At 42.5% G+C, this 25,535-nt stretch overlaps 1 protein-coding gene across 4 annotated transcripts in view; it reads right to left on the bottom strand.

Moving 5' to 3' along the window:
* Positions 1-18,832, bottom strand: part of slc38a3b (solute carrier family 38 member 3b) — an 81,122-nt gene extending 62,290 nt beyond the window's left edge. Inside the window, exon 1 of one of the 4 annotated variants that reach the window (XM_052526538.1) lies at positions 18,684-18,832. The gene's annotated coding sequence lies outside the window, so the exon portion shown is untranslated. Of the gene's footprint in view, positions 1-12,754; positions 13,188-18,683 lie in introns of those variants that run through there. The other 3 variants (XM_052526537.1, XM_052526539.1, XM_052526536.1) reach the window with 3 other exon arrangements.
* Between the last annotated feature and the right edge of the window lie 6,703 nt (positions 18,833-25,535).

Raw genomic sequence — 25,535 nt, 5'->3', positions numbered from 1 at the left:
TCCATATTGGTATATTTATCGTAGGTTGTTATGACGCTGTATTTACACTGTACCGTATGTGGCCCTGTGCTATTTGTTTCCTTACTCCTGAGAGCATGGCAACTGACCTACAGCTGGCATCCGTAGCCCCACCCAACCCAAACAAACACACAAACCAGGAGTCTATTCACTAGGATCCAAAAGGAAGCAAAATGGCTGAAACGGAACTAGCTTGTTTTCATTGCAAAATACTACAGTTTGCTAGTGTCCACTAATGAATACACCCCAGGCATCCCTGAGTTTCGTCCTGTGAATCAGGGGGGAAGTTAAGGTGAGTGGGCACCATTAGTAATCGTAGGTGTCTTTCCATTTTTACACCAGAGTCAACATAGTTAATCAGCCAGTATTGACCTGCTCTGGTGCCACACAGAGCCACATGGGAGGTTAACAAACATTTAATCAGCACCAGCCCCCTGCCTGGCTGTCTTGCAGGTGCTGCTGCCCCTGGGAGAAGAACAGAGGCATGGATGTGCATACAGTACCACACTATGTACCACATCCGATCCCGGAGGAGGTTGTATACATTACCACACCTCCTTGCCCTTCCAAATAAAATATACAGTACCAGTCAAAAGTTTGGACACACCTACTCATTCAAGGGTTTTTCTTTATTTTTACCATTTTATACATTGTAGAATAATAGTGAAGACAGAAAAACTATACACATATGGAATCATGTAGCAACCAAAAAAATGTTAAATATATATATTTTAGATTTTAGATTCTTCAAAGTAGCCACCCTTTGCCCTGATGACAGCATTGCACACTCTTGGCATTCTCTCAACCAGCTTCACCTGGAGTACCTTTCCAACAGTCTTCACGTAGTTCGCACATATGCTGAGCACTTGTTGACTGCTTTTCCTTCACTTTCCTTCATCCCAAACCACCTCAATTGGGTTTGGTCGGTTGATTGTGGAGACCAGGTCATCTGATGCATGTTGGGTCATTGTCCTGTTGAAAAACAAATGATAGTCCCACTAAGCGCAAACCAGATGGGATGCCGTATCGCTGCAGAATGCTGTGGTAGCAAAGCTGGAAAAGTGTGCTTCGAGTTCTAAATAAATCACTGACAGTGTCACCAGCAAAGCACCCTCACACAATCACACCTCCACCTCTATGCTTCACGGTGGGAACCACACATGTAGAGATCATCCGTTCACCTAATCTGCATCTCACAAAGAAACAGCGGTTGGAACCAAAAATCTCACAGACCAAAGGACAGATTTCCACCGGTCTAATGTCCATTGCTCGTGTTTCTTTGCTGTCCATTGCTCGTGTTTCTTGGCCCAAGCAAGTCTCTTCTTCTTATTGGTGTCCTTTAGTACTGGTGTTTTTTAGCATCAATTTAACCATGAAGGCCTGATTCACACAGTCTCCTCTGAACAGTTGATGTTGACATGTGTCTGTTACTTGAACTCTGTGAAGCATTTATTTGGGCTGCCATTTCTGAGGCTGGTAACTCTAATGAACTTATCCTCTGCAGCAGAGGTAATGCTGGGTCTTGTTTTCCTGTGGTGGTCCTCATGAGAGCCTGTTTCACCATAGCGCTTGATGGTTTTTGCGACTGCACTTGCAGAAACGTTTAAAGTTCTTGACATTTTCCGGATTGACTATCATTAATGTCTTAAGTAATAATGGACTCTCATTTATCTTTGCTTATTTGAGCTGTTCTTGCCATAATACGGTCTACGGTCTTGGATTTACCAAATATCTTCTGTATACCACCCCTGCCTTATCACAACACAACAAATTGGCTCAAACGCATTAAAAAGGAAAGAAATTCCACAAATGAACTTTTAACAATGCTCACCTGTTAATTGAAATGCATTCCAGGTGATTACCTCATGAAGCTGGTTGAGAGAATGCTAAGAGAAAAATTGTCATCAAGGCAAAGGGTGGCTACTTTGAAGAATCTCAAATGTAAAATATATTTTGATTTGTTGAACTCTCGAGCTCAGTATGTGTAGCCCATTTATCTGATGCTGTCTGGCAAAAAATACTATCCCCCTCAAATACATTGGCTACACATTGTAAGACAGAGGGGCGCTGTTTTGCTCGCTCGGATGCTTTCTCCGGTGAGATAGTTTCAGCCACTTGTGAATTGAATTAAAGTTGGCTGGAAGCTGGAAAAGCTGGAATTATTTTGGAGGAACAAGTGAATGTAACCTACTTTTGAATACGTGGTGCGTCCAATGGGCTAATAAACTAAGCTTCCCCTAAAGTACATTTAAATACATTTACCAAAATTATACATTTACTCCTTTCTATACAGAAATAAATAAAGTAATTCAAAATACTTCATCAGAAAGCATGACTTAGGTACAAAGGATCATTAGCTTATTTTGTTTCAAATCACAAGCTTGTACTACAGTATGACTCTTTGGGAAGCCCACAATTTGGGCAGTACACGTGGCAATAGGACTAGCTGATTATTGAGTTGTGGCTGTCAGTGAAAAGCATCTAAAATGTGTTAAGATAATGTGTCTGGAGTATAATAAATACAAATGTTGAGACAAGATGAAGGGGAGGGGTGTGTGGCAAAGATATAGGCATGCCTCTCTCCAGAATGCGTGCACTCAGCTTTCCAGAATGACTCGGCTGTCTCCCGCCAATTCTTGCACATTCACTGTTTCATTGTGTGCATTGTTTGCCCTTTGATTATTTATTTTTAATCAACTCCCCATTACATACAGTTGAAGTCTGAAGTTTACATACACTTTAGCCAAATACATTTAAACTCCTGACATTTAATCCTAGTAAAAATTCCCTGTCTTAGGTCAGTTGGGATCACCACTTTAATTTAAGGAAGTGAAATGTCAGAATAATAGTAGAGAGAATGATTTATTTCAGCTTTTATTTATTTCATCACATTCCCAGTGGATCAGTAGTTTACATACACTCAATTAGTATTTGGTAGCATTGCCTTTAAATGGTTTAACTTGGGTCAAACGTTTCAGGTAGCCTTCCACAAGCTTTCCACAATACGTTGGTTGAATTTTAGCCCATTCCTCCTGACAGAGCTGTAGTAACTGAGTCCGTTTTTTAGGCCTCCTCACTCGCACATGCTTTGTCAGTTCTTCCCACACATTTTCTATAGGATTGAGGTCAGGGCTTTGTGATGGCCACTCCAATACCTTGACTTTGTTGTCCTTAAGCCATTTTGCCACAACTTTGAAAATGTGCTTGGGGTCATTGTCCATTTGGAAGACCCATTTGTGACCAAGCTTTAACTTCCTGACTGATGTCTTGAGATGTTGCTTCAATATATCCACATAAGTATCCCTCCTCATGATACCATCTATTTTGTGAAGTGCACCAGTCCCTCCTGCAGCAAAGCACCCCCACAACATGATGCTGCCACTCCCGTACTTCACAGTTGGGATGGTGTTCTTCGGCGTGCAAGTCTCCCCCTTTTTCCTCCAAACATAACAATGGTCATTATGGCCAAACAGTTCTGTTCTGCCAGAGGAAATTTCTCCAAAAATTATGATATTTGTCCCCATGTGCATTTGAAAACCGTAGTCTGGCTTTTTTGTGGCGGTTTTGGAGCAGTGGCTTCTTCCATGCTGTGCGGCCTTTCAGTTTATGTCGATATAGGACTCGTTTTACTGTGGATATAGATACTGTTGTGCCTGTTTCCTCCAGCATCTTCACAAGGTCCTTTGCTGTTGTTCTGGGATTGATATGCACTTTTCGCACCAAAGTACGTTCATCTCTAGGAGACAGAACACGTCTCCTTCCTGAGAGATATGACTGCTGCGTGGTCCCATGGTGTTCATACGGGGTACATTCAGGCATTTGGAAATTGCTCCCAAGGATGAACCAGACTTGTGGAGGTCTACAATTGTTTTTCTGAGGTCTTGGCTGATTTCTTTTGATTTCCCCATGATGTCAAGCAAAGAGGCACCGAGTTTGACGGTAGGCCTTGAAATACATGCACAGGTACACCTCCAATTGACTCAAATGATGTCAATTAGCCTATCAGGTGCATGGTGTTTCCTCTGACACTGGTGTGGCTGGCTTCCGGGTTAAGTGGGCAGTGCGGCTTGGTTATGTTGTGTTTCGAAGGACGCACGGCTTTTAACCTTTGCCTCTCCCTGAGTCTGTACGGGAGTTGCAGCGATGAGACAAGATGTAACTACCAATTGGATACCACGAAATTGGGGGGTAAAAGTAACCATACAGAAATACAGCCGGTATGGTGCATTTTAATCAAATGTTATTTGTTTAAAAATAGTCATGTTAAAATATATTACATTACACATTACGCATTTTAAACTTCACGCCAGTGACACTTTTGTATAATCAATACAATCGATAAGAGTGGGAAAACAGTGCTTATGGTTGTGATAAAAACACCAAAGCATTAACGATTAGTAATCAAATACAGACAACACTTTCTAAAAGCCTATTTCACACTATAGCCTGCTGAATTCACAAGATAACTTCACTTTCATTAGGATTTCAGCACTAATGAAAATTTTCGCATTGACTTGCACATGGATTGGTGTTTCAGCATTGTCTCAATGAAAAGTTCAGCATTCACTAGCCACGTGTGACATGCACGAGCAGTTACAAACCTGCTAGTGTTAGCGGCAGGCGGACAAGCAATATCGTAGTACAGGTGTAGCCTGAGCTGGAATGTCAAACTAACTGAAAATGGTCAGCTTTCGAAAACCCTGAGTAGATCTCGCTTGCTTCATAGGACACACCTCTGACATGAGGTGAGTTGAAAGAGCCTGAGTGCTGTCATTAATCGAGCACGGAGCCGGGGGTGAAAGGGGCTAAGTGGGCAATGGGCACGTGTGGATGGATGAGGAGATGCCCACTGCCCAGGCCGTGTGTCAGGAGCAGCCACCACGAGGTGCCAACACAAAGATCCTGGTAGTGCCTGCTCCTCACCCTCCTTAGCCACGTGCCCGCTGAGTGCTCAGAGACAAAGGGACACATGATCACTTTCCCTCCTGCCTGGCAGCCCTCTGAATGGGATGGGACCCTCTGCAGTCCACATTGGCAAAGTTGACAATAGGGTGTGTGTGTGTGTGTAGGAGGGGTATTGTCTCTCTCGTTGCAGAAGCAGGTTATGCAACCTACAGTTAAAAAAAACATGAACTCATACTTAACATTTGCTTTGACATGACGACATCATCGATTGTTTTATGCGGCTTGTGATTACGTGAGTAATGTTAATCTGCAGTATAATGCCAATATAAAATATTTGTGGGGCAAAATGTTCTAGTTTGGATTTGCATCTCTTCCTCCCTAGATGAACCTTGGGCTGTCTGTAAAGTACTTTTCCCATCAGCAGTTTTTTCATAGTTGTTCGCTAGTTTGTTACCTTGTATTTCAGAGAGAGTGGAACCAAACGGTTTTCCAGCAATAGAACTGGGATGAACGCTGTAGACGTCTCACCCACCATCCCATTCTCACACTGCCTGGGCTTACGCCTCCCAAATTAGGGTTGTGTTTTTCACCTTGTCGGCTCAGGTATTCAAACCAGCAACCTTTCAGTTACTGGCCCAACAGTCTAACTGCTAGGCTACCTGACACCTTAAAAGTGTGCATGGAGATACATACACAGAGAACACAGCCAAGTGGACTGGATCCAGCGACTGTGTGATGGGATTGGGATGCCCCTGGGCCATGGGCACAAACAGTCCACGTTGAGAAATGCAGCTGTTCTTCTCCGTTACACGTCTCATCAAATTCTGTCACGTCAGGCGACAATTATAATAGCTTGCGGGAAACCATTGAAATGTACTGAAGCCAGGGTGACATGATATTTGATATGTAACCCAGTGATCCCACTGTAATGGAAAACCATGATAGCTGTGGTACTTTCCATAGACCATTTGTATTTTTATTTATTATGGATTATGTTGGAGAGGCTTCCATTAAAGAACACCCTCTGAGTGCTGTTACTCTTCCTGGGGTCCAGCAAAATTAAGGCAGTTGATACAATTTTAAAAACAACACACTGTTCACCCTCAGGTGCTTACTCCACCACCACATATCTACAGTACAAAATCCATGTGTATGTATATGTCTGTGTGGCTTCACAGTCCCGCTGATCCATAAGGTGTACTTTTATCTCTTTTTTTAGATCACATCCTACTGCTTGCATCAGTTACTTGATGTGGAATATTCTTTATTTGACTAGGCAAGTCAGTTAAGAACAAATCCTTATTTTCAATGAGAGCCTAGGAACTTCCTGTTCAGGGGCAGAACAAGGGGTTTGAACTTGCAACCTTCCGGTTCCTAGTCCAACACTCTAACCACTAGGCTACCCTGCCATGTAGTACTGTGCACCTCACATAGTCTGTTCTGGACTGTGAAGAGATCCCTTGTGGCAGGTTTTTGGGGTAATTTTAAACTGAACCTTTATTTTACTAGGCAAGTCAGTTAAGAACAAATTCTTATTTTCAATGACGGCCTAGGAACAGTGTGTTAACTGCCTTGTTCAGGGGCAGAACAACAGATTTTTACCTTGTCAGCTCGGGGATTCAATCCAGTAACCTTTCAGTTACTGGCCCAACGCTCTAACCAATAGGCTACCTGCCGCCCCAAGGGTGTCCGAGCTGTGTGCCAGTAGTTCAAACAGACAGCTCGGTGCATTCAACATTCCAATACCTCTCATAAATACAAGTAGTAATGATGAAGAAAAGCTCTCCTCCACCTTGAGCCAGGAGAGATTGACATGCATATTATAATGTTAGATCTCTGTGTACATCCCAGGGCCAGCTGTGCTGCCCTGTTCTGAGCCAAATGCAATTTTCCTAAGTTCCTTTTTGCACCTGTGGGGCAAAATGTTCTAGTTTGGATTTGCATCTCTTCCTCCCTTGACCACACGACTGAACAGTAGTCCAGGTGCGACAAAACTAGGGCCTGTAGGACCTGCCTTGTTGACAGTGCTGTTAAGAAGGTAGATAAGCACTTTATTATGAACAGACTTCTCACCATCTTAGCAACTGTTGTATCAATATGTTTTGACCATGACAGTTTAGCCACCTCAACTTGCTCAATTTCCACATGATTTATTACAGGATTTAGTTGAGGTTTACGGTTTAGTGAATGATTTGTCCCAAATACAATGCTCCTAGTTTTAGAAATATTTAGGAGTAACTTATTCCCCGCCACCCACTGAAACTTACTGCAACTCTTTGTTAAGTGTTCCAGTCATTTCAGTCGCTGTAGTAGCTGACATGCATAGTATTGAGTCATCCGCATACATACAGTGGTTGCTCCACTAAAAGTTTTGCGATTATGCTGCGGGATTTAGAGGTAATTTGTGGTTTAGTACAGTACCCTGCGTCACTACTTCATTTCTCCAGGCCAGCGCAAGGGGGAGTTAGAGCTCTGATTATGCTTTTGGTGTCTCTGTAGTACTGGAGCCTACTCCCGACCAGTCACATTGTACAGTGCCTTTGTGGCGCAGTGGTCTAAGACAGTGCAGCCTGTGTTGTTACAGATGCTGGTTCAATATCTGAGCCTGTCTCAACTGGGAGATCCATGATATGACTGTAGTTTTTGGTTTCTCTCCCTCGAAAAACAGAAATAAATCATTCTAAATAACAAACTTGCTTTATTTACAAATTAGTAACAATATCTCACCCCATGTTCAAGAGTGGCCTTTTTCTCACTCATTTGACTTTATTTGAAAACGAAATCATCTCCAAAATATTGTTACTTTTTAAACAAAGCACTTATTTTTTGTATTAATTTAGAATTATATAAATGCCCCTTGGACATTCTCACAGATATATTATTAACCCTATTGTTAGCAGGACAATATATATCGTCATATGGGTCATGGCTCTCGAGTGGCACACAATGGGATTGCCTTGCAGTTCTCCAGCTGTATCCACTGAAATAGAGGTGGGCGCGCGAGGTTCAAGGCACGAGGGTAGGGGGCTTTATGTAATTCAAAATGACAATGCTTGTCTTTCATAATTTGGCCAGATATACTTGGATGTGTAGTGTCAGCGTTTTTTGCTGGAATGTCATGCCTAAATTTGCTAATCTTGCCAATGAAAAAAACATTAAAGTATTATTTGGTTTTGTGATGAATGAGCCATCTGATTCAATGAATGACGGAGCTGAGTTTGCTTTTTTCCCCAAAATATAATTTAAGGTGTTCCAAATCTTTTTACTATCATTCTTTATGGCATTAATCTTTATTTCTGTCACACCTTGATCTGTTTCACCTGTTTTTGTGCTTATCTCCACCCCCTTCAGGTGTCGCCCATCATCCCCTGTGTATTTCTACCTGTGTTCTCTGTTTGTCTGTTGCCAGTTCAATTTGTTTGTGAAACCTACAAGCGTTTGTTCCCCTGCTCCTGTTTTCGAGTCCTTCCCGGTTTTGACCTCTCTGCCTGCCCTGACCCTAAGACTGCCTGCCGTCCTGTACCTTACTGTTATGGGATTTTTATGAATGACTAAATTATGTATACATTTAACTTAGAACTATAACTAAACAGAATACTACTCTGTTACTGTATGAATGTATGAATCTTATTATAATCGTAATACTGAATATAATGTGTGTAGTTTTAGTCAAGAATTAGAACAAGGACTTTCTGTTCCTTGTTAGAAACTAATGGAGCTATCGTCAGACCGGCTGGAATACTATGGTCCTTACAGGACATTCTGTCCCCACCCAGGGAGGGGAGAGACCGTGGGCTTGTTGTAGATTGTTTAACAGGTGGCAGACAATGTGAGAAGGCTTGTGAACTATATTGCCATTGTATCTGAGAGGAGGAGGGACATTTATGACGAAATGTGAGGTATATAAACCAATGTACATGGTATTATGACCAGAGCTCTCGAGAATAAACGCTATTGGCTCATTTTGGTGGCTGGTCTCTGTCCATTTTATGCAAATAAGAACCTCTTAGAAACAGACAGTGTTTTAATTTAATTGGTTAATGAACACATAAGTAAATTAATCTAACACTTACCCCACCTCTCTGGATTATTGACCCCTGCCTGCCTTTGACCTGTTGTTTGCCTACCCCCGTTTAAGGAATAAACTTTTGTTTCTTCAACACTGTCTGCATCTGGGTCATACCTTAAATGTGATGGTATCATAGTGTAGTTTCTTCTTCTTTTTATTCAGTTTAGTCACATGATTTCTCAATTTCCATAGCATGGTGTAGTAACACATGGTTAATGGATGTAGTAGCTCTATGACAACACACTGGTGTAGAATGTGACATCTACACACAGAAGGTTAGTCAAGGTCAAGAGTCATAAAAGAGCTCTAGAATATGGTGAGTGCCAGGCACGTAAGCAATATTAACAGAGCTACACAGATACTGTTCACCTAAAACCTGATCCAACCAAACAGACACAGGAGGAGTGCACTACAAAAGTGTTTTACCCCTGTCCTCAAACCAAGCAAACAAAGTGCAACCAAAGCATTTTCAAACCTGGTAAAAACACAACATGTGAAAATTGTTTTACGCAAATGAACCCCTCCCTTTTACAAACCTGGTTAAGCAAAGCCAACACAAACCATTTTGTGATGCAAACTCCCTCCCTCCTCTCTGGTTTGGTTCTGGCAAACTTTCTGAGCTTACTTCATTATAGAGGTTAGCTGGTTACTTAGAATATAGTTCTAAGAAACAGCCTAGTAACAGAGTGTTAGCCACAGGGCAACTTTGCAATAAGACTCCAGGCTTCGCTTCTTCTGACACTTGAGGCACAACTTTGGGTCTGAGCCCAGGTCAGGACAGCTCCACTGGCTCAACTTACACTTGTGACTGTGCAAACTAAAGGTCTGCCTCACACGACTCTGTAACATCACACGCTCTGTCGGTCTCTGTCTGTGTGAGATTGCACTATGCTGAACTCTGATTTACTCCGGTTATTCAAAGCTCCTGTCGGAATAAAACACCTTCAATCATAGCTGCGCGATCATAGTTTAATGGCTGTAGTGTTTTAATGAAGCGGTATATCAGGAGTTGTACAGCAGCAGCCAGAAGGCCAGTTTCCCTGTGAGGCTCCAGTAAGGCCTCTTTACAGCAGCTTTATACTTCAGCTGTTATATTGTTAGTTTTTCATGGAAGATCATAATATGATCTTATCTAAATATTTAAATATTATTTCAGACATGTACGGTGACATACTACAGTACTGTACCAACTAGGAAAATTATACAGTCATAACTATCAGCATTCCTTCATGAAAGCAATGGCTTGGCATGGCATCCTTTGGAATATGCTGGGCTGGAAACCTCACCAGTACAACTTCAGTCAGGCACCAGCAGCTATATAAGGACCCTATAGGTGGCGGGAACAATACATAATAAACATAAACAAAGACGGGTAACTGTCCTGTGACTTGATCCATATAAATACAGAGTGTCAAATGACAAGGTCATGTCTGAAGGGGACCCATCCGGGCCAGATAGGGAAAGGACTGGGATAAGAATAAACTCCACTTTAACGGAGCTGGCGGCTTGGCTCAAAAAGAACTATTCACAGGGCTCTTCACTTCAGACTGACAGGAGAGCACAGCTGCCTCTTTCCCATCCAGCCTGGTCCCAGGACAGACCTACCAGCCACCCCTCCAATCCCATCTTGAATGCGGAGCCAGGTCAACCAATCAGCTACTCCAACACGCCATGCCCTAGTTGGGGTGGGGGGGGGTCAATGACTGGAGCCCTGCTTATCAGCCCTGTTCTCCAGCCTCACCGGTAAAGTTCTCTGTTTCATTTACGGACCGGGGAGAAAACGCAATAACTCCAAAACAGTGAAGAGATTGTTCACGTGCAAAATGTCCAAATGTCATCAGTTTAACCGGTTTTCTGATAAGACTTCAGTTTGTCTTGAGTGCATATTTGATGAGGTTGAAAGACTGTGTGCTTGCATTGACAATGGCACAGGTAACACGTTACACACGCATTTGCATTTTCTCAAGAGGTGCTGAAAGAAATAAGTCATATTTCTCCACTCCTGTTTCCGAGACAAAATTAACATTTGTTGTACAATTCTACTGCAAGAAATGCATAATTCTGCAGGAGTTAATATCATATTATACTACATGTGAGATGTTATAGGCCTATAGTCAGTGTCCAGATTTCAGTTAACATTCTGTTAAACCCATATGAACTTAAATTATAAATATTATTTAATTAATCGATACAGGTATACTCGTGAATGGGATTTCAAAGGTGCATGTAAACAGCTTATCCTGAATAAGACCTTACGAGGGTTATGAGCCACTATCTGGAATACTCTGAGCATGTAAACATGGTCATTGATTTATATGTACACTAGATGACTGACAGGGGGTGCTGTTTTGAAGCCTCCACCTGTCTATCTTGGCACTTTCTAACCACCATTGTAAAACATATTTTGGAAGCTATAGAAATACATTTATTAATGTCTACATTTGTTTTTTTCCATATTTATTATATTACAGACACCCTAGTGCATACATTTAAATAATAGTATATGAGCTAAACATTAACATAAAAAATATATATAAAAACATTTTCCTTTAAGTATATTTTTTGGAAAGTTCTGTTACTGTCCCCACTACAACAACAACACACTTAAATACATGTAATTTAGTACTTAAAACATATAATTGACATACTGTAGAATTACATTCATTCCTAAGGAGGACTGCTTCTTCTGGGGAATGTCAATACGGCCGACCAGTGGCTTCAGAGCCTCTCAATGGCCAATACATAGCATCAGCAATCCAGGGTTTATATGCATCATTGGTTTTGAGGTGGGAGTGTGGGAGGTAGGCATACTGGGAAATAAATGGTCCCCCATGCGGTCTATAATACTTTTCCACTGCTACATTCCACATGACCAGGACTCATATTTCAACAAAGTATGGGCAAAGGCTACTTATACTGGCCTGAAAAAGCTTGTTTAAAATAAAAGAATGCCATTATGCACAGACTAAGAATCATGCGCTTCAAGTCCCCAATGTCTGAGGTACTATTGCTCCATTATGTGGGGGAGAGGGGGGACCTATATACAACAAAAGACTTGCTCTTTAAAAAATCTGATTGAATAGAAATAAATTGATTAGCACAATGGATATCATTTGTCCCACATACCCATCACATGTTGTCTCATTCAGTGAGGGGGTTTCCTTACAAAATCATATACATAGACCATTATACCATTCATTTAGGTACTCTCAGGGGCCATGCATGCTCTGTTTTTTTAATGGTTATGCTATCTGGCAATGAAACTTGAGTCACATGTGCCAACACACATGGAGTGCACAAGATATTGTGTAGGTGGCAAAATCAAATGGAAATGTGTTTTTTTATGTAGTCTTCAAGGCACCAAGGTCTGGACGAGTAAGACACAATGAAACGAACTGACCGTTTTCTTCTAAGGCACATGTTGGTGACATTTGCGCTCACGCCATTGGCCTATTAATATTTGTGAGGGGAAAAACTAAACTAATGGATAAGAAATAAGGCACATTAAATCGTATATGTATATGCAGGCATTGCTCATTCATGAGAATAAGGAATGGTTCTTTTTCTTTTTCATTGTCTTCACCAACGTGTTGGCAGTACGCGTCAATTGGGTTTCATAAATGGAATAGATTCTTGAACTTCAGTTTTGAATTAACTGTATTCAATTGTGGAACAATCAATCAAAACATTCGACAATTCAGTGATCAATTAATCGTGTTTCTTTACACAGAGGCAAGCATTGAAATACTGTTCAAATCTTACCAGTTGAGTCGAGTGCCACGCTGTGAATTAATTCCGCGTTTAATTATATATTTTACAACTCTTTACTCTCAACGCTGTCTTCTTCTTTTCTTGACTCCTCGGTCTCTTCTCTTTTTTATCTCTGATATAAGAACGCGCACTCAATTATCTCATGTAGTTTGTAGTAAAAGAAAAATGTTCATTGAGAGATTAACCGCATTTGTAAATGGACTATAGCTGAGCTGTATAGCTTGTTTTAAGTTCCGCCCCCCCTGCTATATATTCTATTCGTTCAAGGTTTGCTCTGTGCGCGTGGTGAGGAAATAATCGGAAACGCACGGTGGGCTACTTTCATGTCCTTAGTTTTTACTGCCTGTAATGTACCGTAGCGAATTCGGTGGGTAGCCCTGATCCGGACTCGTCAAGCAAACACTATAACCATTACGCCAAGATGTCCAAACCTTCTGATGAGATCACCAGGTGTTGGGTTAAGGTAGCTACAATACAAACCATACGATATGCATGCAGCAATGCCATGTAGGCTCATGTAGACTTAGTTGAAGCATTTTGGCAGGCTATTGGAACACCTCTCAGAACCGTATCCTACATATGTTAATCAAGCATCATGCCCTGTCTATTTACATCTGGGCCCCTCATGATGAGTTCAGATTGTTTTATGACCCCCACCACCATCAGAGTTGCCCATCCCTGATTTACATCATGAAATGTTATAGAGCTGGGTGGAGAGCAATATCTAGCAAATTGACATTCTTACGCTTCATGCAAGGCACTTGTACTTGGATATGCACGCCTAGTCGCCTACTATACCCATATTTGCCGGAGTCCCATTCAAGAGCCTAATTGGTTACCGTGCCATACTGAGATTTGTCACCAAGGTCTCTGTTGTGAGGATGCCATGTCTCTGGAATGGGAAGTGGAGGATCAGATACCTCATGGTGAGAAATGAGAGAGAACAACAAGGCTAGAGAGCCTTTTGACTGGAGAGGTCAATGTTTGCGCCTACAGATGAATAGACCGACTGCGCGACACTTCACAAATTAATTGTTTAAATTTAATGGTTCTGCACCAGGCTTGGTTGAGTTATACTGCCACACATGCACTTGTTATTTTGGTTTCCACCCCTGAGGAAATCGTGTGTGTGTGTGTGTGTGTGTGTGTGTGTGTGTGTGTGTGTGTGTGTGTCCATGCCCGTGTTGAGAATGGCTGGTAGGGGGGTTACTTAGACCCCAGAACTGTCCTGACAAAGACTTATGACTTTGATGTGGTGATGATGTGCTTTTAATGTGTGATTTTATAATAAAATAAAATAATCACCACTGGGTATTTGTTTCAGAACTCTGTTAATTGGCTTGTCGTGTTTGAGCTCTATTTTACTGAGGGGAAAACAATTATGAGCAATGTAATAGCACTTCCTATTATTGGGAAGTGGAAAAATGTCAACTTTGTCTGTTTATTTCCTGAATACATTGTCTGCTTGAAATAAGTAAATAATCATCCAGTAGGACTGTATGATACATAAAGTATCAAACTGCTGGGTTCTTACCAAAACACTGTCTTACCCACTGAGTTTGGCCTCTGTCTCCATCCTTCAGTGGGATCCAGCTTTCCATCCCAGATCCTGGATCATTGGTGATGCCACGAGGCAAAATATATCTTATCCAATACCCATTCATTGACTGACTTGTCTGAGAAACACAACAATTGCTACAGAAGTGTCAATGATAGGAATGGAAGTAGTTTCTGTGGTATATCTTATTGGTTATTGACCGAACAACCAACCCTTTGACCTAAATCTAAATCAAGCTAGTAGGAAGGTGTGGTGGAGGGGTGTGATGGGGAGATGTGAAGGGGAGGTATGGTGAGGAGGTTGGAGGTCAAAGCTGCTCGGCCGTCTATATGGACCACTTGCATCCTGTTCATTATTGAAACAGGAAAAATGATTCTTCCTGTAATGTGATAGACTGGTTGTCCTCAACATGTCTCAGTAGTGCATTCAGGGCCCAAGTTGCCCCATGAAAGGCAATGCTTCTGTCTGGATCACTACGCACAGCTCACTACGCCACACAGACACACAGCTCAAAACGCCATACAGCTCACTACGCAACACAGACACACAGCTCACTACGCCACAGACACACAGCTCACTACGCCACACAGCTCACACACCACACACACAGCTCACTACGCCACACAGACACACAGCTCACTACACCACAGACACACAGCTCACTACGCCACACAGCTCACACACAACACACACAGCTCACTACACCACACAGCTCACTACACAACACAGACACAAAGCTCACCACGCCACATAGACAAGAAGCTCACTATGCCACACAGACACACAGCACCACACAGACACACAGCGCACTACGCCACATAAACACAAAGCTCACTACGCCAGACAGCTCACGACGCCACACAGACACACAGCTCACTACGCCAGGCAGACACACAACTCACAACGGCACACAGCTCACTACGCCACACAGACACACAGCTCACTACGCCACTCAGACAGACAGCTCACTTTGCAAAACAGACACACAGCTCACTACGACAAAAAGCTCATTACGCCACACAGACACACAGCTCACTACGCCACTCAGACAGACAGCTCACTATGCCACACAGACAAAAAGCTCACTACGCCAGGCAGACACACAGCTCGCTACGCCACTCAGACAGACAGCTCACTATGCAACACAGACACACAGCTTACTACGCCACACAGACAAAAAGCTAATTACGCCACACAGACACACAGCGCACTACGCCACACAGACACAAAGCTCAATATGCCGCACAGACCACTACAAAACACAGACACACAGTTAACTACTTCACGCAGACACACAGCTCACTAAGCCACACAGCTCACAATGCAACACGGACACAAAGCTCACTACACCACACAGACACACGGCTCACCCCTATACGCAGACACACAGCTCACTACGACACACAGCTCACTATGACACACAGCTCACTACGACACACAGCTCACTACGACACACAGACACAACGCTCACTACGCCACACAGACACAACGCTCACTACGCCACACAGACACACAGCTCACTACGCCACACAGACAAAAAGCTCACTACACCACACAGACACACGTCTCTATCCTCCATACAGACACACAGCCCACTACCCCGCACAGACACTCAGCTCCCTACGCCACACAGACACATAGCTCACTACGCCAACCAGACAAACAGCTCACTACACCACACAGACACACGGTTCACTCCTCCATACACACACAGCTCACTCCGCCAAACAGACACACAGATCACTATGCCACACAGCTCTCAACACCACAAAGACACTCCGCTCACTACGCCACACATACACACAGTTCACTATGCCACACAGCTCACAATGCCACACAGACACACATCTCACTACACCAGGCAGACACACAGCTCACAACACCACAAAGACACCTAGTTTACTATAACACAGACACACAGCTCACTACATCACACAGGCACACAGCTCACTACGCCACACAGACAGATGGCTCACTACGCCACACAGACACACAGCTCAATACGCCACACAAACACACAGCTCACTACTCCACACAGACCGCTACGACACACAGCTCACAATCAAAGTGGTATGATATGTTAAGTTGATATGGTTAAATATAACAGACGGTTACATAAGGTAAAAATAATAATAATATTATATTATATTATTATTATAAGGCAAAAACAAAAGTAAGGTAGTTGATCGGCCATATAACTTGAACGTCTAGCAACTTCTCTCTTCTCTTAATCTTCTCCTTTCCCCCTTCTGATGACCAGGTGGCGAATCGCATCTCTGCATGTCTGGCAGACATATCAGTGTGGATGACGGATCACCACCTCAAGCTGAACCTCAGCAAGACGGAGCTCCTCTTCCTCCCGGGGAAGGACTGCCCGTTCCATGATCTCGCCATCACGGTTGACAACTCCATTGTGTCCTCCTCCCAGAGCGCTAAGAACCTTGGCGTGATCCTGGACAACACCCTGTCGTTCTCAACTAACATCAAGGCAGTGTCCCGTTCCTGTAGGTTCATGCTCTACAACATCCGCAGAGTACGACCCTGCCTCACACAGGAAGCGGCGCAGGTCCTAATCCAGGCACTTGTCATCTCCCGTCTTGATTACTGCAACTCGCTGTTGGCTGGGCTCCCTGCCTGTGCCATTAAACCCCTACAACTCATCCAGAACGCCGCAGCCCGTCTGGTGTTCAACCTTCCCAAGTTCTCTCACGTCACCCCGCTCCTCCGCTCTCTCCACTGGCTTCCAGTTGAAGCTCGCATCCGCTACAAGACCATGGTGCTTGCCTACGGAGCTGTGAGGGGAACGGCACCTCAGTACCTCCAGGCTCTGATCAGGCCCTACACCCAAACAAGGGCACTGCGTTCATCCACCTCTGGCCTGCTCGCCTCCCTACCACTGAGGAAGTACAGTTCCCTCTCAGCCCAGTCAAAACTGTTCGCTGCTCTGGCCCCCCAATGGTGGAACAAACTCCCTCACGACGCCAGGACAGCGGAGTCAATCACCACCTTCCGGAGACACCTGAAACCCCACCTCTTCAAGGAATACCTAGGATAGGGTAAGTAATCCTTCTCACCCCCCTAAAAAAATTTAGATGCACTATTGTAAAGTGGCTGTTCCACTGGATGTCTTAAGGTGTATGCACCAATTTGTAAGTCGCTCTGGATAAGAGCGTCTGCTAAATGACTTAAATGTAAATGTAAATGTAACCCAAACGTTGCAAGTTTGAATCTCATCACGGACAACTTTAGCATTTAGCTGGACTTTTCAATGACTTACTACTTTTTGGCTACTTTGCAACTGCTTAGTAAGTTTGCTAACCCTTCCCCTGACTTTGACCTTTTTAGTCAACCTTTCCCCTGACCTTAACCCTAACCCCTAGCCCTAACCCCTAACCCCTAGCCTAGCTAACGTTAGCCAACTAGCTAGAATTCGTAACATATCATATGTTTCGCAAATTCGTAACATATTGTACGTTTTGCAAATAATACCAATTGTAATTAGTAACATATCATACGAAATGGGTGATGGACATCTACAAATAAATACATACCATATGAAATGTAACATATCATACTAAACCTAAATCATACTAATGTATATGCAGAATAATACGAAATGCTCTGAGACCGGCTTCATGGTTAGGTAATTTAGGGTGGCTCATGTTCACTACCTTTAATGACCTGCCCGCCCCCCGTTTGATGACCCCCTCTTTGTCAGTGAGGCTGGTCACCACAGAGACAGACTTTTTATAATGTGAGGCCCTCGGGGCCCAGCCACCCAGGGGGCGGTACTAAAGGAGCTTTACAGGCAGCTGTGTCAGTCCACAACAACAACAGCATCAACAGCACGCTGACATTCACAACCAGCTTAGAGTTATACCCCAGACCTTTCTGGGAAAATTATGAAAGACAAAGCAGTTTAAATCCAAGATTGTTTTCCCTGCAGTCAAGCCAACTGTGCTTCAGGAAAGGTGTGAGAATACTTGATATTAAAATATATTAATTTAATCTGATCAGAGACAATATACTCTTACTGTATAGTATATGACAAGGAAAGGAAACAGCACAGGAATCCTGTGAATTTTAGCACGTTTCAATCCCTCACTGGGGGACAATTGGTTGGATCAAGCATTTTCTCCTCTCAACATGGAACCATCCAACGACTGAAATGGATGAATTACATTTAATGGATGAGAGCAATACACTGACTGTGTACTGAAGGCCTACGCTATTGGACTTACCTCCATGGTCAAGGGGTCACTTCTGTGCCAAAAGTATATGTTCTATTACAGGTTCTTTGAACTCATTCCAATTCCAAAGAGAATGACTCACAATTGAAGAACTGTTCTCTGTTCTGCTTACCTTGACTACTTTGCAGATTCTGTGTTGCTTAAGGCGTTGCAATGTTCCGGATGATAGCATGCAATAGCTCTCTGTTGTTCATGACAGCTGGTTTTGTAGGTCCTCTGTTCTGAGACCAGTGTATAGGCCGATGTTGTCCATGTAGGTTTCAAGTGTTCTTCCAGGAGGTCTTGAGGCCCATGACAGGGACCCCACAGCATGAGACTGGTGGAAACTAGTTCAGGATCCCAGAAACAGCGATTCAACAGTAAAACATCAGCAATTAAGAGCACATTTAAGATTTTGTTTAAAATTATTAAAGATTACATTTAATTTTAACTTTAAATTGAGTATTGGTAAGGAATATATATCTCACGTCTGTGTTGTTGCATATTACACCAATGGTAAATAAATCTTCCTCTCTTTACACAGAGTGGAAGATTATGTAACGGAATCGATTCAACCTCCAAATTGGTTCCCGTGAAGAGTCATTGCGTTTTTTCAGCCAATGTACATAGAGGTGGATTGTGAACGCAACTGTACAGCAAGTCCCTCTCCCTACGTCACCCTACATTGTGAAACTGTTCCTTCATCTCATAATGACTGGTTAAATTTGCTCACTACGTCATGTTTGTTCTGTACCTGGAAGGCTGAATTGAAGAATACTGTAGATGCATAACTAACTGGGTCAGGTAGGCACCATGGTTTCCCCAATGATGACCCCATGAACTTTTGGCCGTTGTCTCACTATTGTAAACAATATGAATGTGTTGAAAATTACCCTGTTAAAGGAATGTGGCACCTGAATCTCATTATGACCCGCAATGTCACACAGTGCAGGGTCCAGAAACGTGAGGCATTTCCTGTGGATACCAGCCAATCCCAGTCGTTCACAAGTTTCCAACCCAAGGTGGCATCGCCCCCCAGGACACCTCGCCCCCCCCAGAGCTAAACAATCTTAACACGCTCTGCTCATGTGTTACTTTATTCACAAATCAGTCTACCGGTAAACTATGTGGAATGTGCCAGTACCTTCCTAAAATTGAGTTGCACCCCTTTTTTCCCCTCAGAACATCCTCAATTCATCGAGGCATGGACTCTACACGGAGTCGAAACGCTTTCGACACCTTATAGAGTCCATGCCTCAATGAATTGAGGATGTTCTGAGGGAAAAAAGGGGTGCAGCTCAATTTTAGGAAGGTGTTCCTAATGTTTTGTACATTCAGTGTATATGAAGATGACATACTTTCAAATAGCAGTAGGGCAGACAGGCAGTCTAAGTAGAAGTGTTCTTTTTTGTCTGGCAGTATCTACTAGCTAGAACATAGGTTACATTATTTGATGGGAACTTACAGACAGCATAAAACCAAGAAAGATTTACAAAAATCCTGTCTGAAAATACATTCCACATAGGATACTGGCACATTCCACATAGGCTACCGGTAGACTGATTTGTGAATAAAATAACACATTAGCAGAGCCTCACCTAGCAAAGACTTATAGATGACCTGGAGCCAGTGGGTTTGGCGACGAATATGTAACGAGGGCCAGCCAACGAGAGCATACAGGTTGCAGTAGTGGGTAGTATATGGGGCTTTGGTGACAAAGGGTAATTTTCAACACATTCATATTGTTTACAATAGTGAGACAGCGGCCAAAGGTTCATGGGGTCATCATTGGGGAAACCATGGTGCCAAGTTGACCCAGTTAGTTATGCATCTACAGTATTCTTCAGTTCAGCCTTCCAGGTACAGAACAAACATGACGTAGTGAGCAAATTTAACCAGTCATTATGAGATGAAGGAACAGTTTCACAATGTAGGGTGACGTAGGGAGAGGGACTTGCTGTACAGTTGCGTTCACAATCCAACTCTATGTACTTTCTTTAATTCCAATAACTAGTGACTAATCCACTGGGTCACTCTGGTTTACAGGGTAAATTTTGTTACAAATAATCAAATAAACGATTTGTGAAGAAATTAAGTACAGGAAATAACTTACTTAGTATTTATTAACTGTTTGGATCTAACTATGTTGATTTTGTCAGCAATGCAAATCGACTGATTGAGGTAATGATTTCAGCCAATGTATTATAGCGGTTTATTACATATTTATAAACTATCTATAAACTTACAAATAACCTTTTTTAACTACTAATAAACCCATTTATGAATGCTTTTTAAGTATACCTTAATTAATGTAAAGTGTTACCTTGATTGAATTTGACAGTTGACTTCTTGACCTGCCGCCAGATTAAATGTCTGAGTCTCAGACTCCAATGTAAGTCTTTAATGTGGAACCATGTGGCACCCCCATGGTTATGTCTTAATTGAGACTTGACAAATCATCCTGCATGCTTTAATCGTGGTAATATGAGTAATGACTTATTTGCCGTCTCTCTGTGTACCCTTTGACCTCCTTGCTGCCACATACAGAACGCCAATAGACAGGATTTGGGGGAAATTCTGTGTCCTCACATGAAGTTCACGTAGAACATATGCTTTGTAAGTTAAGGGATTTATCTTAAAACCCTACTTATAGGCCGACTGCGCGAATGTCTCAGAGTAGAGATGGAACCCAAACCAGTCTTTAATTAACCCAGTCTTAATTATTCTGAGAGTGTCGGACTGGATGATATTATAATTATAAACTCATATGCAAAGGCCAGAACATGAATTGACTGGTATTGTTAAAACCTGTTGTGACTAGAGGGCAGTGTTTTCAATTTTGGAAAAAAACGTTCCCGTAGTAAACAGAATATTTTGTCAGGACAAGATGCTAGAATATGCATATAATTGACAGCTTAGGATAGAAAACACTCTAAAGTTTCCAAAACTCTACAAATATTGTCTGTGAGTATAACAGAACTGATGTTGCAGGCGAAAGCCTGAGAAAAATCCAATCCGGAAGTGCCTCATGTTTTGAAAGCGCTGCGCTCCAATGAGTCCCTATTGAGCAGTGAATGGGCTATCGACCAAATTACTCTTTCTCCGTATTCCCGAAGGTGTCTACAGCATTTGTGACGTAGTTTTACGCATTTATCTTGAAGAATACCCGTAAGCGGCTACATTGCACAAGTGGTCACCTGATGCTCCCAGAGAGATTCTCGCGTAAAATACAGAGGTAGCCATTACTCCAATTGGTCCTACTGAAAAACGAATTGTCCCGATGGATATATTATCGAATAGATATTTGAAAAACACCTTGAGGATTGATTATAAACAACGTTTGCCATGTTTCTGTCGATATTATGGAGCTAATTTGGAATATTTTTCGCAGTTTTCGTGACTGCAATTTCCGGGCGATTTCTCAGCCAAACGTGAAGAACAAACGGAGCTATTTCGCCTACAAAAATAATATTTTTGGAAAAAAGGAACATTTGCTATCTAACTGGGAGTCTCGTGAGTGAAAACATCCGAAGCTCATCAAAGGTAAACGATTTAATTTGATTGCTTTTCTGATTTCCGTGACCAAGTTACCTGCTGCTAGCTGGACAAAATGCTATGCTAGGCTATCGATAAACTTACACAAATGCTTGTTTAGCTTTGGCTGTAAAGCATATTTTGAAAATCTGAGATGACAGGGTGATTAATAAAAGGCTAAGCTGTGTCTCAATATATTTCATTTGTGATTTTCATGAATAGGAATATTTTCTAGGAATATTTATGTCCGTAGCGTTATGCTAATTAGTGTCAGGCGATGATTACGCACCCGCATGCGGGATGGGGAGTCACTAGAGGTTTTAATGATTGTGAAAATGTGTCCAGACTTGGGATTTACATTTGTACAATAAACAGTTAATAATAGAAAATGAATAGAAAATGACTACATTCACTGGCTTTAGGTTCACCTCTGTCATCTCAGGGCATGTTCCAGGAGATATCTTACATTTTTATATCAGTAGTACAGGACACAATTTAGAAGAAACGAGAGTCCTCTGAAAGCTATGGGATGTGCATTGTAGGAACCCATCTATTCTCCACTCTGTTTCTATCTAGATCCTAAGGAAAAGAGACACACCCCTTGTCCTGCCCGACATGGATCCTCGTCCCCTGTAAAAACCAACATGGTGAACAGAGAGGCTCTTTGTCTAGCCATCCCCAGGACGCTTCTACCTGCTGTTCTCTCAGATGGGCCATGTGTCCCCCACCTCCTGGCCAGGTCATGCTGCTTCAAACCTGGGCAAGAGTTTTACCAGAGCCCATGGCTTTTCAATCTCACTCTGTTTGTTTGAAGAAATAATGCAGTGTAGAGTGTCTTTAACTATGGGGAAAGGTTGAAAGGCATTTTCCTACGGCTGACCTTCCGCTTGTAATATTTCCAGGAATTGGGAATGTGGAGGGAGAGACGGAGGGAGAAATGATAACAGACCCCTGATTTTACAGAGATGAGTCAAACCCCGTGGTGGGCTGAGAAGCAAGTCAGAACATTTGTGCCTGAGATGTAATAATAATATATATATATATATATATAATAACAGAAGGCTATCTGCAGGCCATCAGGTCTTCCAAGATCACCCATGTGAGATGATGATTGATTTATGGTCACTAGATTGTCGTGTGTGAAGAGTCATTCTGGGAAAATGTAATTCACTAACCGTCCAAGATTTAAAGCTTGAGTCCTTAATTGAAGCAATAACAAAGCGGAGACCCTGCCTCTATTTTGGTAAAAAGCTCAGGGGCTGGAGAAATCATACCACTCAGAGCTATGGATGCAAGGACTGACTATCCATGATATCAAATGTATAGTTTTAACTAGGGTTGCAAAGGGTCGGAAATTTTCCGGTAAATTTCTGGTAATTTTCCATGGGAAGTTAAACCCGGGAATTTGGGGAATTTAGCTTAAATTCATAAAAAAAGGTTAGCTTATAACAGTGAACCTTTTTTTGTGGGATACACATAAGGCAATTCTAGGTCTTGTGGCATATTTTGGTTAAACTATCCCAAGTCAATGGAATTGCAACCCTCTGCATGCACAGTGCACTCTTCCATCACATGTATAGCTGATTCCCAAGATTTTGCACACTAATGAGATGCTATTGAGCCCACACTACTACACTGTCTGAGCCAAGGTCTACATGCTTTCTGGTAAGTTTTGATCACAATACTGGGTGGGTTGAAAATATTATAAATGACATACATGATTTTTTTTGTTAACTAGTAAATAGTAGCCTTAAATAATTTCTAACTTGTTAATAATTTCTGCTCGTTAGTTTTTGCTACCATGTTGGTTTTAGCTTGCTTGAGCCTGCTAACTGAGGAGTGTTACTTCACCTGTTTCCATACAGGTTTCATTTGAAAACATTTATCTAACAAAGGAATTGTTCAATCTAACAGCTTAACTATTTATCTGTACATGGAATTGTATTTCTTTATTTTTTACACATTTTTTCTAATCTTTATAGGAAAATACCACGGGCACTATCTGATGTGTGGAGACATTTCACTGCATCTAATGTAGAAGGAAAAGCTGTGTACATTTGCAAATACTGTGCCAAATCATATGTGAAGAATGCAACAAAGATGCAGAATCATCTGGCCAAGCAACCTCTGACAAAAGTAGCATCATTACTCTGGACGGTTCTGACTTAGAATATGTGGGCAACTATAAATACCTAGGTGTCTGGCTAGACTGTAAACTCTCTTTCCAGACTTATATTAAGCATCTCCAATCCAAAATTAAATCTAGAATCGGCTTCCTATTTCATAACACAGCCTCCTTCACTCATGCTGCCAAACATGCCCTCGTAAAACTGACTATCCTACCGATCCTTGACTTCGAAGATGTTATTTACAAAATAGCCTTCAACACTCTATTCAGCAAACTGGATGCAGCCTATCACAGTGCCATCCGTTTTGTCACCAAAGCCCCGTATACTACCCACTACTCTGACCTGTATGCTCTCGTTGGCTGGCCCTCGTTACATATTCGTCGCCAAACCCACTGGCTCCAGGTCATCTATAAGTCTTTGCTAGGTTAAGCTCTGCCTTATCTCAGCTCACTGGTCACCACAGCAACACCCACCCGTAGCACACGCTCCAACAGGTATATTTCACTGGTCATCCCCAAAGCCAGCACTTCCTTTGGCCGCCTTTCCTTCCAGTTCTCTGCTGCCAATGACTGGAATGAATTGCAAAAATCCCTGAAGTTGGAGACTTATATTTCCCTCACTAACGTTAAGCATCAGCTGTCAGAGCAGCTTATCGATCGCTGCAGCTGTACACAGCCCATCTGTAAATAGCCCATCCAACCAACTACCTACCTCATCTCATATTTGTTTTAGTTTTTTTCTGCTCTTTTGCCCACCAGTATTTCTACTTGCACATCCTGATCTGCACATCTATCACTCCAGTGTTAATTGCTAAATTGTAGTTACTTCACCACTATGGCCTATTTATTGCCTTACCTCCTTACTTCATTTGCAAACACTGTATACAAATCAAATGTATTTATATAGCCCTTCGTACATCAGCTGATATCTCAAAGTGCTGTACAGAAACCCAGCCTAAAACCCCAAACAGCAAGCAATGCAGGTGTAGAAGCACGGTGGCTAGGAAAAACTCCCTAGAAAGGCCAAAACCTAGGAAGAAACCTAGAGAGGGACCAGGCTATGTGGGGTGGCCAGTCCTCTTCTGGCTGTGCCGGGTGGAGATTATAACAGAACATGGCCAAGATGTTCAAATGTTCATAAATGACCAGCCTGGTCGAATAATAATAAGGCAGAACAGTTGAAACTGGAGCAGCAGCACGGCCAGGTGGACTGGGGAAAGCAAGGAGTCATCATGTCAGGTAGTCCTGGGGCATGGTCCTAGGGCTCAGGTCCTCCGAGAGAGAGAAAGAAAGAGAGAAAGAGAGAATTAGAGAAAGCACACT

The sequence above is a fragment of the Oncorhynchus keta genome, chromosome 10 (genome assembly GCF_023373465.1).
Source record: "Oncorhynchus keta strain PuntledgeMale-10-30-2019 chromosome 10, Oket_V2, whole genome shotgun sequence".
Taxonomy (NCBI): Eukaryota; Metazoa; Chordata; class Actinopteri; order Salmoniformes; family Salmonidae; genus Oncorhynchus; species Oncorhynchus keta.
This window is presented reverse-complemented; position numbering and strand designations above follow the sequence as displayed.